At 44.3% G+C, this 18,917-nt stretch overlaps 1 protein-coding gene across 2 annotated transcripts in view; it reads left to right on the top strand.

The window, feature by feature from the left end:
• The window catches only part of PPP1R1C (protein phosphatase 1 regulatory inhibitor subunit 1C), a 74,180-nt gene that overhangs the window by 6,083 nt on the left and 49,180 nt on the right, over nt 1-18,917 (top strand). The gene's annotated exons all lie outside the window — the stretch shown is intronic.

Genomic DNA, 18,917 nt, shown 5'->3' with positions numbered 1-18,917 from the left:
TTAATGTAATGCAGTTGACAAATTTCCCAATCAGTTTTCACTACTGCCCTTTTAAAGACTTTAAAAAAGACTCCTATCCATTTGCCAGGGTTTATTTCCCATTTTCTGCAAATGTGACACTACATTTTTCCTGCTGACAAATTTTATGCTACAACTGACACATTAGTTTTATAAGGAGTATGTTTCATTTGCCACTTAATAACAGAGATGACTTTGCTAACAATACCGTCTTTACCCTGTGGGAAGTCCAACTGAGCTTGTGAGAACTATCTGGGGTAGGACTTGGCAATAAGTGGGATGTGGTTCACCAGGATTAGCTCCTACTGGCTGCTGTGCTCAGCCAATAGGAGCTGCAGAAAGCAGTTGCCTGGCCACTTCTTGTTGCAATCTGCAGCCAATGGGTGCTGTGAGCGGCTATACCTGTGCATGCAATGTGTCAAGCATCTCAGGGCCCTCAAGGGCTAACCCTGGAGATCTGTGTATGGCCTGCTGAGTGTTTATTGCCTGCCCTTGATTTTGGGACTAAGGAAATACTTGAATAAAAGTAGCAGAATCAGGCCCATGCATCCAAGAAAAAGAAAGTATTTTCTTGCTTCTGGTGAGCTACAATTCCACCTCTTGAAATGCCATTTCTGGAGATATTTCTTGTGAGCAAATAGCAAATTAGTTACAACAGAAATAAGGATAATAGTAATAATAGTTCCTGTATGCTGACTGGGATCACAACTGCCATAGTTCTGGCCACTGGTTCTACAGAGTAGGGGAGCAGATAAGAGCCTACCTACCTTCTTCACTACTCTGGAAACGCTACTTGGTGGAAAGGGTTTGTTAGACAAATTTCCAGGGGGCATTAGTAAGCATGGAATCATAAGAGCCTCGAGAGAAAAAACCTGCTGTTTAGTTTGTTTTGTTTTTTGTTTTTGCTTTTTCTGTTCACAGTCCTCTTGAATGTTATTTCCTCTTTAATGAAGGGAAATCATCTTGAGTACGTTTTTTAAATGTTTCAGATTTGTTCTGATTGGCCTGCTGGATAGTGGGGCTCTACACTCACAGCTAGTCTCTAACAGCAGAGTCCATTTCAGTTCTTTGAGGACTGAGAAGCACTGAGCACTTTCACTTCCCATTCACATCAGCGACAGATGAGCGGGGATCCTTCCAGAGCTGTACACGCCTGTATTGTACTGAGACCCGGCACTGGGGGGAGGGGGGTGTATGTGCAAGAGTGGGAACTGCATGTGGGCCCGGCATTTCAAAGGGCCTGGAGCTCTTGGCTGCTGCCACTACTGCAGTAGCAGTGGCAAAAGCCGGGAGCTCTGGGCCCCTTTGAAATGCAATGGGAGTGCTGCTCTGTGTGGCCACTGAGGGCTGGGGAGAGGACCCAGTACCATGCTCCTGATGGCACTAAGGGCTTAATGTTCTTGGCCCCACCACTTCCACCCAAGGCTCCTTCCCTTCTGGGGCCATGGAGCTGGGCCTGTCTCTACCTTGCGCCCGGCCCACGGTGGCTGTCAGCCTCAGTAGCCACATGGCACTGAAATATCTGGCTCTCAGTCTCTAGTCTCTTCCTAACTCAGTGGCACATGGCTCATCAGGATTGCTCAGCCTTCATTCAAAATAAACTCCTTGATGCTCTTTCATAGTGCAGTTCTTTCCCTTTTGTAATCAGAGAACAGTTGCCGTACTAAATAGAAAACAGAGAATAAAGACACCTTTCTAATGCACAGAAAATTTTATTGTAAACAATTCGGTGCATGCCTGCTCTTTTCATACAATTTTCAAAGAATTTCATACAATTGTTACAATCCCATGCCAAATAACTCATTTTATGACTATTTAGTACTGCAGCAAATATCAGTAACATTTTAACCAGGCTGTGGAAAGGACCTTAACCATCTCCATTACCTTCTACAGGAGTTCATAGAACTTGGCTTATTCTTTGGTTAAAAATAGGCCTGCATCTCATTTGCTTTGGATCTTTTTCGTAAAGTTATAATTATTTTCAAAAATTAAAATCTATAAGCTTTACCAGATATGGTGCGTCTTGGTACAACTGTCTGTGTGTGAATGCTTGATGTTCACATGTATCTTGTTGCATGTGCATAGGTGCGTGATGTCTGTGTACAGAGGGATAGTTCTCATATGTGAGAACATTTTGTACATCATCTGCTGCAGGGAAAGGCTGCTTGGTGCATTTGTGGTTCACCATTTCCATTACTTTTTTTTTTATTTTGATCTGTTAGAAATAGCTATTAAAATATTTACTTACAAAGCTCCAGGTACAAGTTGCACTGTGAACTTGATCCTGGAGGCACTGAGCACCTTGAACTCTCAGTCAGTGAGAGTTAAAAGGCACTCGGCATGTCTAAGCATTAACCTGCACATTGCTGGATCAAGCTCCAAATGCTTGAACTAGAAATGCCTTTTGTACAGGAAGGAGGAATGGCTCCTCCCCAATGACAATGATGAATTAGTTAGTGCTTGTCTTTATAGTTAATAAAGGTGGACGTAATATTTAGCAGAACAACAAAGTGCTTTGGTGCATAAGGGTTTAGTGAGTTACTCAAAGTCATGCATCAGGTCTGTGCATGGTTGAGACTGACCTGATTGTCTAATGAACTAGCCACAGGACTGCACTACTCCAATGAAAATCAAATAGTTTAATGAGGCACATGCTTCTGAGGGTTTGAATTTCAGATGTGGATATGCTTTTAAAGGCAGGTGTGTCTCACCAAAGGTTACTAAGACTTGAAATGCCTTGAAAAAACTTAGGTAATAATCTTGTAAGAACCAACTCTCTTTAATATTTTATGGTGCATCTGTTCCTAGAGGCCTCTTCTCAGAGCCCAGTTTTGTGGCATTTGGGCATGTGTGGTTGCAGCCCCTTGCAGTGAAACAAGGGAAACAAAACTTAGTTGAACCTTTCAGAACTTGATAGTAAATTCCATCTGAGCTGGGCTATAGAAATGGTTCAAAGTCGGCTTTTTCTCCAAGCCATTGCATCCATCCCTCATGTCTACTACACATTTCAGGGCAAAACTAGGAATCTGTCTGAACTGAACTAAGTACAGCTCATCCTGCTTTACCACTCAAGTGAAGATGTGATGGTAATTCAGCGTAAATACTTCTGCATTAATGGCAGTTTCTCAGAAACTAGAAGATGAGTCTGTGTGGCTTCCTCCTCATTTTACATCCAAGAAGACAGTGAACACCAGACTACACTAAATGATTTAAAGGCTGTTTGTGGATCTGGTTTCAAGTGATACATACCGAATAGGGAAACATTGCTTTGTATATTTTCTCATGCACACATTGTTGGAATAATCATATGGGCTCATACAACTACAATAATAATTTGCAAGAATAAGACTTAAATTCTCAACAGCTACAGGATGTCCTGTAGACAACAAAACATACCTGTGAAAGGAAAGATTTCTATTCTGCTCCATCTTGTACATGTCTTGTAAATCACTTTTTGGTGGAGGGCGTTCTGCCAATATTATGAGTCTAGTAGAAAGTTAGCAATAATAAAGGCAACTCAACTGCTGGCTTCCAAAGAGTTATGTTTTTCATTGACCCAGCTGAGATCTGGCACATTATTCTATGGATTATACATTTTCATGCATTTTTATTTTTAATTTTGGGATCCATTTAATGTTTATGAAAGCAAAGGACTAATGCCACTGGTGAGAGTGATAAAAATATTAGGCCAGTTCTATGCAAAGTCCTGTCACAGCTAAAGCCCCTTTGTTGCTATCAGAATTTCAGCCTCCAAAGTTTTCTCCATTGCTGTATATACTGCACTTGGCATTGCTTATTTTGTGTGGGTGTATAAAAACAAGCATTCCTGTAGCACCTTAAAGACCAACAATTTTATTTTTGAGGTAATGAGCTTTTGTGGGTAAGATCCACTTCATCTTGTTCTTTGTGAAGCTACAGACTAACATGGCTACCCCTCTGAGACTATTTACCTTTTATGGTTGTAGCTAGACATTGGCAGATGCTAACAAAGGGGTTTATTTTTCTGCACAATATCCTTTGAGTGCGAATATTCTTCTTTTAGCTTCCTCTCTCCTTCATTCTGAAATGATTTCGGTGTTTCTCAGTCATTACAGGAGCAGGGTCCGTGCAGGAAATAACCACCCTCTCACAGCCACCTCTGTCCTCAGATTCACTTCCTGCTCTCCTTCCCCCACTTCAGGGCAGTGCCTCTGGGGACAGCCCGGCTACCTTGTCTGCTCTCAGTCCTGCTCTTTCCTTGCTAGTGAGGGGCAACAGGAAGGAGGGCTGAAGGACCATGAGAATTTCATCTCTTCAGGTTCAGCCCAGCCTGATAATCTTTTGTTGATTCTTAGTCTTAATTATTCACCTTATTATTTTATTACTAAGCGTCATATTCTTTCTTTGAAATAAAAATTTAGCATACAATTAATTGAAAGAGAAAAGGGAAGATGTGGAATACACTCTGATGAAAACAAAATATTGGGTCCATGAAATTCATTCCCTGATTGAAGGAGGTGCTTAAGTGCTCCACTGAGCAGAGAGGGATTTTAGCTGTACTTACTGTTAAACATACGCTCAAGTACTTTGCTAAATTAAAGCCTTGGCTGAGATTAAACACAGTTCTCTTCATTCTTACTTGGGTATCTTGGCACAATGTTGCTGAAATCAACAGAAATCAGATGCTATTCTACCTGTATAGAATCTGCTTTCACAACCATGGTATAATCATGAGCTATTCTTGTCTTAAGATACATGGGTTATTATAAATGCAGAATAAATCACTGCCATTTGAAGTGAAAATAAAATGAAAATATGCCTAAGATGCATAATAGTTGAGTGTCATATTGCAACGGCTCACGAAAAAGCTGATAACTGTGGTGGCGGGGAGGGAGAAAGTGGCTTTCAGGACAAAACCATTTCACATTTATTAGCTCAGACTTAAATTAACTGAGGTTCACTTTGATCCAAATGTGAGACCTACTTCTTTGTATGAACTGGCTTTGTTGCTTTAACATCAAATAATCTGCTGGCACAGTCTGTCCAGTTTATGACAAAAGTGTATTATGAGTTTGAAGCCACGCCAAGAATTGGGTCACCTACTTGGTCCTAAAGCCTTCAACAGAACTCTAAGCAGTCAGGTAAAAATCTCCCTCTCTACGCTCCATTTTTATTTCCTGCTTCTAATTCTATCTTTTCCCTTTGTTGCACTTCTGGGTATTTTTTAGTTCTGCATATGAATAATACCCAGGGCTTGAAATGATGAGCTATGTAGTAATACGTCATGCCAGCACATCACATAACCTGTCATATTGCTGCCCAGGATCTTTGTTTTCACTTAAATACAAACATAAATTTCTAGCTCTTACTGGAGCAAAGATAACTTCAGAAAGATGAACCACATACAAAGTCATGTAATAGTGTCTGCCTGTGTTTGCATAGAGCCTGAAATAATAACTCTGGGGCATGGGGAAAAAGCCCATTAATTTCTGTAGATGTTAAATCAGAGGCCAATGATGACACTTTACATGTCACCATTATTAACGATTTCAGCCCTCATCAAAGTGACTGAGAAAGCAGAGGAAATACACTGTTCTGAAAAGGAATGTCATTTATTCTGAGTGACAGCTCAACTCATTTTCTGCATCCAGAGAGGGGAGTGGGGCTGGATTTGGGAAAGCACTTGCACTTCCTGCACCTCTATCAATAAGAAGCCAAACAGAGTCCTGCCCAAGGGAAACCACACCTGAGAAGCTATGCAGAGCTCTTGGGTGTATACAAAATTCACAGCGGGGCCCACGTCCCAGTAGGCTATCAGAGTCCATCTGAAAACCTGTGATTAATATTTTGAACATCCATGCAATCTCTTTAGAGACATGTCTCACTTCTGCTTCCCAAATAGATGGAGCTTCTTTTGTAGGCAGAGCTTGCAAGAATACTGCTATCTTATTCCCTTTTTCCAGTTTGACTCCTGCTGATGCCTAGGGATGTTGGTCTGAACAGACCCAGGCTTGTTGATGGGGGTTGGGAGCAGTTTTCCCAAGGTCTGGTGATGCAAAAGGGCCCAAAGCTACCAGCTGCCTTTGGGAGCAGGCGGGTAGCTGTGGCCTGGGCAGTACAGATGGCTGGCTGCCTCCAGCACTGCCCCTTCTGCCCAAAGCCCTGCCCTTTCTGGAGGTGGACCTTCCTGCTTCTTGTCCAGTGGACCGAGCCAAGGTTGACAGCCCACTGGACAGCTCTGTGTAGCACTGAGGTGGTTGCTCAATCCAATCTCTTTGGCAAAGTTGCCTTTGTCACATATGGAAGTCTGGGAACTGCCCTCTGCTGACATATGCTATGTTCCAAATGTCCCAGCAAAAACAGTTGGAAAACAACCAGCCACACCCACACATTTCTACAAAGGGATCATCTACTCTGCAACCATAGGAGCCAGACAACCTCAACCCTCCCTCATGCTGAATATGCTGCGTAGCACTGTAGCATTAGAATTGGAATGACTCCTGAGGTTTCTCCTAAGAGATGAGACAAGTGCCTGAACTGAAAAGGGGTGCATTCCCTGTCGCTTTAGAGCAGCTTCTCCTGTTCCACCTGCTAAGAACCCTTAGAAGAGATGCTAGCCATAGAGCTGGCAGAGAAGGCATTCTATTTCCTCTGTGACCATTTTGTAAAGTTTTGTCCGAATGTGTGCAGGTGGTGGTGGTGGTGTTTTTGTGAGCTGGCTGTTGTGAGCCAGCTTCTTCAACTGGACGCTTTGCCCCAGCTGGTCCTTGAGTTTAGCAGTTTGAGCTGGCCAGCCTGCCGCTGCTTGTGTCTGCTCTGCTGTGTATGGTGGTCTTCCCAGTTCATCCTCAGTTCAGGGAGTGAGAGAGGAGGCTTTCCCTACCCACTTTTCAAGGGCCCTGGTCTCAAGCTCTTAAAGACACAGTGATGAGGTCTCCTGCTAAGCACCACTCATTGCTCAGACAACTTTCTCTCTCTCAATAGCTTCTATGTCCTCATGTAAGTGCTTGTGTGTGTATAAATATCTATATGACAGCTCTATCAAAACCCTAATGGACTGTGCCACATGAGATGGGGACAGCTGATCCCTAGGTACCACTCTTGGGTGGTGGACTATCCTATCGTACCTACCTATTACAAAAAAAATCCCATACTAAAATTTATTATATTGCACATTTTAATAAATCATTTTAGTTTCTCAAATATTCACATTTTAGTTTCATTGTAGACAAAATATATAGTTGTGGAGAAGAGCTGTAGCAGGTTCACGTCTATTTGCATTCAGTTATAAGGCCAGTCCAACATTCCTTATTCAGGCAAAACTCGCACTGACACCTAATTAAAGACGGAAATCTCAGGGACTTAAGTTGTGTTCTTATGTGTGTTTCATGTGTAATGGTCCAGGGTATTGGAGAGATGAGGTGAGTGAGGTAACATCTTTTATTAGACCAATTGCTGTTGGTGAGAGAGAGAAGCTTTTGAGCTCACGCAGCATTAGACTCCTGGTTGCCAAGGTTCTGACTGCTCACTGTTGTTCAGGAAGCTGAAAGTGAGTAAGCCAATAACAGCTGTTTTCAATTGCAAATATGAGTTTCTAACTTGGGAATAAAATACTCAGAAAAAGCAGTAAACCTCTCAAAACTGCCATTAACAACTCCCGTTAATTTTTTGAGTCAGCAGTTGGCTTTGCTACGTGTTATGTATGAATACCATTTACGTTGGCTATGCTGTCAATTTAACTCAATGACTTTAGGAACAGATGCAAAGAGCAGTGAAAAGGAAGTTTTGCCTCCATTGCTAATAGCGGTGTAGCTTTGATCACATTAATAACAGTATTAATACTGGCACGGATATGACACTGGCAGCCACTGCTGTTTTTACAACCCTGCCGTGTAGACCTGTTTTTATTTAAGCAGGGCCAAATGACACAATAACATTGGGGAAAATGAAAGATGATCAGCTGTATGTCAAAAGGATTTTCAGAAGCAACAATAAAATCTTACTGTTTAGTGCCCTTATTGCATTTGTGTAGCTACATCTAACAGGATTGAAATAGTCACAGTGGCAAAATGTCCCTTTCTCCCACACGTGTATTAGATGACAGGCTATGTTCAAATTCCTTACCTGACCCTTATACAGTCTAAGGCTTTGCTAAGCAAGAAATCAGTAGGACAACTCAGAGGAAGATCCATCTTAGTGTAAGTATGGGTGGCAGAATCTAGGTCTTACAAAACAGCTCTCAGCAATGTATTCCAGCAAATTCGGGAACACTGCATTTGCAATGGGTTTAGTACAGCCCTGATAGGAAAGATTTCTAAACAGCTGAGTTCCAAATATTAGCAACAAAGTGCAGGCAAAAAAACAAAACAACAACAAAAAAGCTTTCTCTTTGCTCAGTACTTGTGCAAAAGCAGACACTCGCGGGAATGCATGTGCAGGAAATACATCCAGTCTTCTGGTGACAGTGAGACTTTTATGCTTCATGCACTTTTCCTAGCAAAAGAGCTGTCATACTCCCTACTATGTGACAAACACGGGGAGGAGATGAATGATCAGGTTTTCCAGACTTTGGTTTGCATTTGGGATGAGTGAGTGAGCCACAGCAGCTGAATTTTGGACGGCACAAAGGGGCTCAGATACCATGGTACTCGGTGCAGTGTGAGTAGCTGCTCGCTAAATCATGTATTACAAAAGATATTTTCAATATTCCCCCGCTTTGCTGGTCTCAAGAGTGGTTTATCCTGCAAGAATCTTGAATCCTACTTCCTTTTGCAGTCACAGGGCCTGACCCAATTCCTACTGAGCTCAGTGGAATCTGAATCTGACCCTCAAAGGATTGCCTGGGTATTTCCCAGGAAGGACATGTAATGACAAGTGGAAGTAAAGGTAGAAGCTAGATAGAAGCTCCTGTGCTGCAGTGATGTCTTCACTAGAATTGAGGGTTGACATCTCAGCAGAGCTACTTCTCTGAGCTCAAAAGGAATTGGGGCCCCTTCACCCTTGAGTTTATGTATAGAGTTTTGTCAAATGTAATTACCCAATGGCTGGCCAGCTGCCTGCCTGTGAACGTTTTAGTGCATTTTACTGGCTTACCCTCTATTTTAATTTATATCCTGCAATTTACTAATCTTTCTTAGTAATTAGATGAAGTGAATGTCAATACGTCTGTATTAGTCCTTGAGATTGCTAATGACGACTTTGGAATGTAAACATTCTCTAGAAATATGAGGTTTTAACCTTCACCAAAAATATCATTGGATTCATGGTTCATAGAGGACCCAAAGTCTCTTGCTTGTGCTGAAGATGAAAAGACCTGCTCCCCAACTGTGTCAGAGCCTCTTTGCACAGCTCCAGCTCCACAAATGGCCATTTAACTGGCCCAGGGAGAAGCCCTTTGTAGAGGGATCATGGGATGGCTTAGAGCCAATATAGTGCTTCTTATGCTGCAGCCCTCCCTGAAGCTGCTGTAGTGGGCATGGTGGGAAGCTACTGTGATACTCCTTTTCAATCGCAGGAAAAGGGAGAAGAAAGCCATTGCAGCCCACCAGTGAGAGACTGGCTGGCTGAGGGCGGGGCTCTGGATGTTGCTGACACACTGCGCAACACAGCCACAGCACACCCAGGCTCCACACCTGGGGCTCAGGCAGCTAAGCAGCAGGGTTCCCACCTGGCTGGCCAGCCCTGGGGATCCAACAGCCAGGCGTTGGGGTCCCTGCCACACTGGGCTGCATGCCCCACTCACCTACTGCCATTCTCTGAATTGTCTCCATATGCCGGTCCCTTGCACTGAGCCCCACACATCCCCACACCCCTACCCTGACTCAGACCACACAACTCCCTGCCCTGACTCCTGAACACCTCACACCCCCATCCCCTGCCTGGAGACTCCCCACCTCCTGATCCCCTGTCCTTGACTGCTGCATCCCCCACAACGCAACCCCCTGATTCCTGCACCCCCAAGTCCCTTCCTGAGCCCCCTCCCTCACACCGTCCAGTCCCTGCCATGAGCTCCCCCCAACTCCGTCACACACACAAGTTTCTTACAGGTGCTGTCCTATTGCAAACCCCTTCCCTGCCCCGACCTGACCTACCTCTCCCCAAGGGGCACTACAGCACAACAGGGTCTGTAAGAAAGGAAGTTACTTTTACCCCGACTCCCAGACACACATGAAAGCAGCCTTCGGTTGTCTCTACCTGGCATAGGGGCCTGACTCAGCACAAAGCCCCAGGATTGCGTAAGGCTGCTTTGCACTCCCTGCCGGCAGTGCGCTGTGTGTGCCTCCAGTGAGCTGAGGCGTAGGCCTGATTTGATCTCACCACCATAATGCACGTAAGTGACTTTTGTTTATTTTTAATTAATCCTCATAAGTTAGGTCACCTCAACCTCACACAGCCATGAAGGATGGAATCTAGGTAATAATTTTAAGCCAACTAGAGATAGAAAAGAGGAGAGAACATTGTGGAAGACTAACGCCCAAGCGATCCATGAAGATCAATTAGCTCAGGTATGAACCCTGTTTCCAACTAACAGAAAACAGATTGGGTGTTAATGTTTGTAACATCAGTAACTCATGTGACTAGCGAACACTAGACAAAGCATGAGAAGGCTATTCAGTTGTTATATGTAGGTCATTTTATAGCTCACCCGATGCAAGAAGAGAAGTAATATGTCCTGACACAGGCAGGTAGTTTACACACGGTAAATTTGCAGATTGTGATTTTTTACTGTGAAGTAAACAATTTGCAATTTACTTCTCGGGAATATTTGAGCTCAAACACTTTTTGAAAGTATTTATGTTGTAAAAGCTGGGCTGATCGGGAATGGACACAGACAGGTGGTGGACACAGGCCCATGATAAATTCACTTCTGAATCTGGATGACTGGTCATGGACATTTTTATCACTATTTACTCAACTCTAATGATTAACTAAAACTTATACTAGCAATCAAAAATGTTGTTATAGGAACAGTTTGCATGATAGCTGATACTTCTTAACCTGATTTTTGATTGTGATAGATGGATGTCGTCCTTCACTGTGTAGTCCCCACAAGCAAACAAAAACAACCAGAATTATTGCAAAAGTAGATGTGGACTTTAACCAGCCCCCTGTTCTGATGCAGTCTGTGGGGAGGGGAAGTTTGGAATCCAACCCTCTTTCGGAATCCAAATTTTGCAGCTGACTGTAAACTATGTAAATGTCTGAGCCAAACCCTCAGAAACAATCCACATATTTAGTTGCTTACCTCAAGAGCTGAAAAGTCTGTTTCTGGAAAGAGCCACAATACTAGCTGTTTGCACTTTGATTGGTTTTGCGTGTGAAAGGCTTCCATGTAAATGAAAATGAAGGAGATAATTTTAGAACTGAACTTTGTACCCATCATTTGTTTTAATCAGTCTTATACAACAGCACCATAGAAACAGCCTTCTTAAATCCCGGGGGATTATTTACTCGCCATTTTAACATATATGGCTTCATGTTACAACTCCCCAGCTGCTTTTTTATTTAGTATCAGGGACTGATTATTTTCGAATAGTTATTTCTGTTATCATCTGGGTTCATAATTAACATGACAAATAACAGCGTCAGTTTAGGGAGATAACAGTAGCATGCCCAGTTACAGTACACTGGCAATGGTCAGAAAGTTACTTTGATAACAAGTATTCACTTAATTACCCTCACAGAATTGAATATTTTGTCCCAAGATCTTAGGAGATATACACTCAGCCAGACTGTGTCCTCAGTTTCTAGGTAGAACTCCTAATTAATTTCAGAGGAGACTTCTACTAAAAAAAGGATGGTACAGTATTGCCTGGCTGTAGCTAACTCTTCCAGTCAACGTATTTGTATTATATTTAGTCCATAACAAAGTACTGACAGATACCCTGGTAACAAGTGCAGAATAAAACCATGGATAGGTAAATAATGCGAATAAATGGGGGAGAACCATGACCAGCTTTTATTCTTAACATTGTTTTGTTCAGAAGACATCTATTTTGCACTTTAGGCATCAGTCTGTGATGTTGCACTCCATATTCATTTGTTGAGCTTCCTGAGAGAAAGCTTGTGCTTTTATACACATTACTGAGAATTGAAACTAGGGTTTGAAATAAAGGAAGAGTAGGGATTTAATAAAGCTGAGTTAAATTCAGAGACTCTGGACAAAAATGTAAAACTGTCTGATGCTAAAACTTACCATCAGCAATAAAGAATAGGATCCTTGACTGTGGCTGAGGAGTGAGAGTACAACTCAGGCAATGACAGGACATGTATGCTGCCAATGTTGTGTATTACTGATTTTGGGAGGGCTGGTAGAGAGTCCACACATCCAGTTAATCGTGTGGTGCGGGTGCCAATGCCTGAGATGTTGAGGTGTCCGGGACTCCCAGGTTTATGGATCTTGGGTGGAAGGTAAAATAAACCTGGTTTGGGTTCAAGGGCTGTGTCTGCAGACCCTCCCTTTAAAAACACAGGAACTGATCTACACAGACACACCCCTTGAACCCAAACCAGGTTTATTCTACCTTCTACCCAAAATGCATAAACCTGGGAATCCCAGACACCCCATCATCTCAGGCATTGGCACCCTCACCACACGTTTGTCTGGATATGTGGACTCTCTACTTAGACCAGGCGTGTCCAACCCGCGGGCCGCATGCGGCCCTGGACAGCTAGTAATGCGGCCCCACAAGATCGTAAACTTTTAACATTATTATGTGATTTATATACATTAACTATATTATATATTTTATATGAGGCCCAAGACAATTCCTCTTCACTCAGTGTGGCCCAGGCAAGCCAAAAGGTTGGACACCCATGACTTAGACCCTGTGCTACCAGCAACCCCAGCTTTTTTCGAGATACCACCAACTTCTTCAGGAAACTACAATCCATTGGTGAACTTCCTGAAAACACCATTCTGGCCACCATGGATGTAGAGGCCCTTTACACCAATATCCTACATGAAGATGGACTCCAAGCTGTTAGGAACATTTTCGCTGATGAGACCGAGGCACAAATGGTGGTGGAGCTTTGTGACTTTGTCCTCACCCACAACTATTTCAGATTTGAGGACAATTTATTCCTTCAAATCAGTGGCACTGCTATGGGCACCTGCATGGTCACACAGTATGTCAACATTTTTATGGCTGACCTGGAACAACGCTTCCTCAGTTCTTGTCCCCTAGCGCCCCTCCTCTAGCTGCGCTACACTGATGACATCTTCATCATCTGGACCCATGGGAAGGAGGCTCTTGAAGAGTTCCACTGTGATTTCAACAGTTTCTGACCCACCATCAACCTTAGCCTGGACCAGTCCACACAAGAGCTCCACTTCCTGGACACTACTGTGCAGATGAGCGATGGTCACATAAATACCACCCTATACTGAAAACCCACAAGCTGCTATGCTTATCTACACGCCTCCAGCTTCCATCCAGAGCACACTACATGATCTATTGTATACAGCCAGGCAATAAGATACAATCGTATTTGTTCCGATCCATCATACAGAGACAAACATCTACAAAACCTTTACCAAGCTTTCCTCAAACTACAATACCCGCCTAAGGAAATGAAGAAACAGATTGACAGAGCCAGACAGGTACACAGAAGGCACCTGCTACAAGATAGGCCTCACAAGGAAAACAAGAGACCACCACTGGCCATCACATACAGCCCCCAGCTAAAGCCTCTCCAATGCATCATCAGGGATCTGCAACTCATCCTGGACAATGACCCTTCACTCTCACAGACCTTGGGAGGCAGGCCGGTCCTTGCTTACAGACAGCCTGCCAACCTTAAACAAATTCTCACCAGCAACTATAGACCACAACACAGTAAGTCTAAACCTGGAACCAATCCCTGCAACAAACCTCACTGCCAACTCTGCTCACATATCTACACCAGCGATACCATCACAGGACCTAACATCAACCATATGATCAGGGGCTCCTTTACGAACACATCTACAAGTATAATATATACCATCATGTGCCAGCAATGCCCCACTGCAATTTTACATTGGCCAAACTGGACAGTCTCTGTGTAAAAGAATAAATGGACATAAATCAGATACCAGGAATGGCAACATACACAAACCTGCAGGAGGACATTTCAGTCTCCCTGGATGCTCAATAACAGATTTAAAAGTAGCAGTCCTACAATAAAAAAATTTCAATAATTAAATGGAGAGAGAAATCTCTGAGCTGCAATTCATTTGCAAATTTGACTCCATCAACCGGGAATTAAACAGACTGGGAGTGGATGGCGCCTTACAAAAGCAGTTTCTCTGCGATGGAAGTTCACACCTCCACATTAGAATCTGACAATAGGACACATCCCCCCAACTGATCCGACTTGTTTTTTCTCCTCTCTTGATGTAAACTACTGATAACAGGCCATTTTCGCCCTGACTGAATAGACGTTGTCAACTCTGGCCCTCCCTTTTATTGGGACGCCACTCTTTAAATACTCCTCTGAAACCTGCACCCCTGCCCACTCATGCATCCGATGAAGAGGGTCTTTGCCCACAAAAGCATATGCTTTAAAATATCTGTTAGTCTACAAGGTGCCACAGAACTTCTTGTTCTAGACAAGTTGGACAATTGGGCCAAGAGAAATCTGATGAAGTTTAACAAGGATAAGTGCAGAGGCCTGTGATCTGCTACACGTTGGGAATCAACTGACTCAGCAGCAGTTCAGCAGAAAAGGACCTGGGCATTACAGTGGATGAGAAGCTGAATATGAGTCAACAATGTGCCGTTGTAGACAGGAAGGCTACTGGCATACTGGGCTGTATTAGTCGGAGCACTGCCAGCAGAGCTAGGGAAGTGATTATTCCCCTTTACTCGACACTGGTGAGGACACATCTGGAATATTGTGTCCAGTTCTGGCTCTCCTGTCCCCCATTACAAAAAAGATGTGGACACATTGGAGAGAGTCCAGCTGAGGGCAACCAAATGATTACGGGGCTGGAGCATATGACTTACAAGGAGAGGTTGAGGGATTTAGGCTTATTTCGTCTACAGAAAAGAAGGGTGAGGGTGGATTTGACTGCAGCCTTTAACTACCTGAAACGGGATTATAAAGAGGATGGAGAGAGGCAGTTTTCAGTGGTGACAGATGACAAAATGAGGGGCAATGGTCTCAGTGGGAGAGTTGTAGGTTGGATATTAGGAAAATTTATTTCACCCAAACGGGTGGTGAAGCAATGACCTAGATTACCTAGACCTAGAGAGGTGGTGGAATCTCCATCTCCTAGGCTGTGTCTACATGGGCACAAATCTTCGAAATAGCCATGCTAATGGCCATTTTGAAAATTACTAATGAGGTGCTGAATTGAATATTCAACACCCTCTTAGCATTAGGACGCCCACAGCTTGGCACCGCTACACGGGGGTCCTTTTCGAAAGAACTCCGCATGTTTGGAAATCCACTTATTCCGCTCAGCTGAAGGGAATAAAGGGATTTCGAAACATGTGGGGTCCTTTTGAAAAGGACCCCCATGTAGCCGCACCGAGCCGTGGGTGTTCGAAAGCTGCACTTTCGAAGTTCCCCAGCTGGAAATGTCCTAATGCTAATGAGGTACTGAATATTCAGTTCAGCACCTCATTAGTAATCTTCGAAATGGCCAATAGCATGGCTATTTCACAGCTTTGCGCCCACGTAGACACAGCCCTAGTGGTTTTTAAGAGAGGGTTCAATTTGGTGATCCCTGGTGTTTCTTCCAACCCTGTGATTCCATTATTCTAGGCTGTGTGACGTCCTTGTAACTGGCCTTTCCAGAGTCAAGCTACTCTCAGTGTCTGTATTACTTTGTTGTGGGCTGTGACCCCAGCTTTGTGTCAGTGGTATAGGGGACCCAACAATCTGACTTAGTGGGACAGGGTGGTGGAACATCCCAAAGGGCAGGTAGGTTGGCTCAGTAGTATTCTGAGCACTTAAAGTGACAGTCTCAAGGGAATCTCTGTGTCTGAACCTATCACATTGTCACTTAGTGTATGTCTCCATCGCAGTCAAGAGTTGTGATTACAGCATTGGGTAGTCATACCTGCACTACCTTTCATCTTTCTAGTGTGGACAAATGTAGCAGTGAAGAAGTGGTACCGTGGGGTTCCGTTAGGATGCTAGCTGCAAACAGCCCCTTGCCCGTGCTGATGTCTGTGTTGCTGCACCTTTACTGATGTTTTTTGTGCAAAACACTTGACTGAAACTGTCATTTAGCTATTGATTCTACCTTCCTTTAGGTCTGTCTGAGCCTGGCCTGTGTATCCATCTCTGGGAGAGAGCAAATGGAGCTCCCATGGGTGTAGTTCAGTAGCATTTGGAGGGATGAGAATCCAATGGGCAAGAAATCTACATGGATTCTGTTGTCTATTGGAACTTCTGAACTCTTGGGCAGACCAGGGCAAAGGGTTGTTGAACGCGTTTAGGGAAAGGCTTGTAGTGAGGTTGTTTGTGCAGTCAATAGGCCTGCAGGTCTGAGCCTCTGACCCGAGTCTCTATTTCAGTTCAATGTGTTCTAGATATATTGGATCATGGTTTCCCAAACTGGGGAGCATGCCCCCTAAGGGGGCGCTTGAAGAGATTCTGGGGGGTGGGGCGTGTGGTGACACAGCCTCCCCCATCACCCCCCCCACACAAAGAAAGGGCCGGCCTTTGCTTCTGGCTCTCAGCCCCTGCCATTTTATGTGGGTGACCCGGTGCAGCCGCTGTAAAAAGCAGGCAGCTGGCAAAGACCCATGTGCAAAGGTGATTGAGTGTGGGTTGTGGGGGGAGGGGGATGAGGATGGGGTTAGATGGGGGCCTAGGGGTGCCTGGCTTGGGTGAGGGGGATGGGGATTGAATAAAAGTGGGGGGCTGGTGGTGCCTGGCTTTGTGGGAGGAAAGGGGCTCAGATGGGCAGCTTGTGGGGCTTGGGCAGCTGACTGGCTTGCAGGACTCGTGGGGCTTGGGTGATTGGCCCCGGCATCGCAGGGTTCAGGCAGCTCGGGCTGGTGGGTGGGTGGCTGGCCCCAGAATCATGGGACTCGGGGCTGCTGGCCCCAGTGATGTGGGGCTCGGTTGGCTTGGCCTGGCAGGTGGGCTGCTGGGCTGGGCAGCCTGGGGCTTGGGTGGGCAGTTTGGGTGACTCGCCCATGGCTGATGGGTGGGTGGCTCATCCCAGCAGCACGGGGCTTGGGTGGCTGGTGGGCAGGTGAGTGGCGAGCAGCTGGCCAGTGTGGTGCAGGGCTTGGGCAGATGGGTCTGGCAGCACAGGTCTCAGGCAGACAGGCAGTTGGTGCTGGCATCAATGGCGGCTGGCATGGGGCTCAGGCACCTGGCCAGCTGGGGCCACACCAGGCATCCACAAGGGGCCAAGAAAAACTATTTGTGCTTATTTTTAATTTTAAATAAACATTTTATATCAAGTTTTTGTGTTTATTTTAAATTATGACTTGATTTTTTATTAAAAGGGGGTTGGATGATGGTAAAGAAGAGGTGGGGGGGTGAGGATTTCTCAAAAATCAAAAGGGGGACGTGATGCCGAAAAGTTTGGGAGTCACTATGCTGGATGGAGTCCTATCTGGATTGGCCTCCTTGCCAGTAACTTAGAGTCCTTTCTGTCCCAGGGCTAGAAGTAGGGAATCTGTGTTGGTTAGTATCAGAGAGGTAGCCGTGTTAGTCTGTAGCTTCTAGAACAACATTATGCATCTGATGAAGCGGGTCTTTGCCCATGAAAGCTTATGCTCCAAAATCTCTCTTAGTCTATAAGGTGCCACAAGACTTCTGGTTGTTCTGTGTTGGTTAGGGTGACTAGGTGCTTCTGCTCTACCATTTCACGGCCCAGGGGCCTGAAAATGAGACAGCTTGGGTTGGCCTGGGTTGAGCCCATATCCTGCTCACCTTCTCCTGGTCTACTTTCTATCACACACAATGCCTTCACTGGGGTATACCTGCCATTGGGTGAAGTCCTTTGCTTAACGTTTCCACAATCCAGGGCAGGGGTCTGCAACCTGCAGCTCTTTAAGGGCTTCTTTGTGGCTCCCAACACTATAAGTGCAAAGTAAACAAAACAAAACAAAACAAACAAAAAAAAAAAACAACCAACCAATCAAACAAAGCCTCCCCCCAAAAAATCTCCTGATTATTTTCAATAAACGGTGAATGCCTGAAAGCCCAACAATGAACAGCTCGTATCTAAATATGTGATCTCAAAAGGTTGGCTAACTCCCCACCTTTAATATGTGCAGTGCTTAGTGGGATATGATACTGTATTTGTGTTTTGCTCATGTAGAGTTTTGATTTTGAAAAGGAAAAGGAAGCATGTGGCATTCCTGCTGTGAAGGGCAGCATGCATGTTAAGAAATAAAGAAAACTGAAATTATGTGTGAAGTAAAATTGACATAATTAAACTGGGTTTGGGAGTGAAAGTCAGGAAGACAGTAGTACAAACACACTCATGTATAATGTGAGGAAACAGAATATGTAAAAAGTTTGTGAACGTCCTGCAGTAAACACATATCACATTACAAATCATTTTGTGTGTTCTATTTTTAATATGGGGTACAAAAAAGTGTGGTTTGATGTTATTATTAAGGACCATCTTGTATTCACATGCATTGTGGCTCTTGAATTACTGAGTTTTTAACCAAATTCAAAAAAAGAAAAAAAAGGCTCTTCTTGCTGTTGTGGTTTCTGACCTCTGATCTAGGGATTGAAGTAGGTGACCCTTTGTGCTCCTTACATGGCAGTGTGTCAAGGGAGGAACTTTCTTTGCCCAATACTGCTTCAGCTCTTTCCCATCTCAGCCTTTGTGTTGGGTCTTTATATGCCACCACAGGGGTTTAGACTCTTTTGCTGGTTCCAGCTTGCAAAAATACATATTGTGCAGTTTCCACAGGGTTTGTCCAGGAGCCATTAATTAGTGTCACTAAGTA

Source organism: Carettochelys insculpta, chromosome 8 (assembly GCF_033958435.1).
Source record: "Carettochelys insculpta isolate YL-2023 chromosome 8, ASM3395843v1, whole genome shotgun sequence".
Lineage (NCBI taxonomy): Eukaryota > Metazoa > Chordata > Testudines > Carettochelyidae > Carettochelys > Carettochelys insculpta.
Note: the sequence above shows the minus strand (reverse complement) of the source record. Positions and strands in the feature narration are given on the sequence as shown.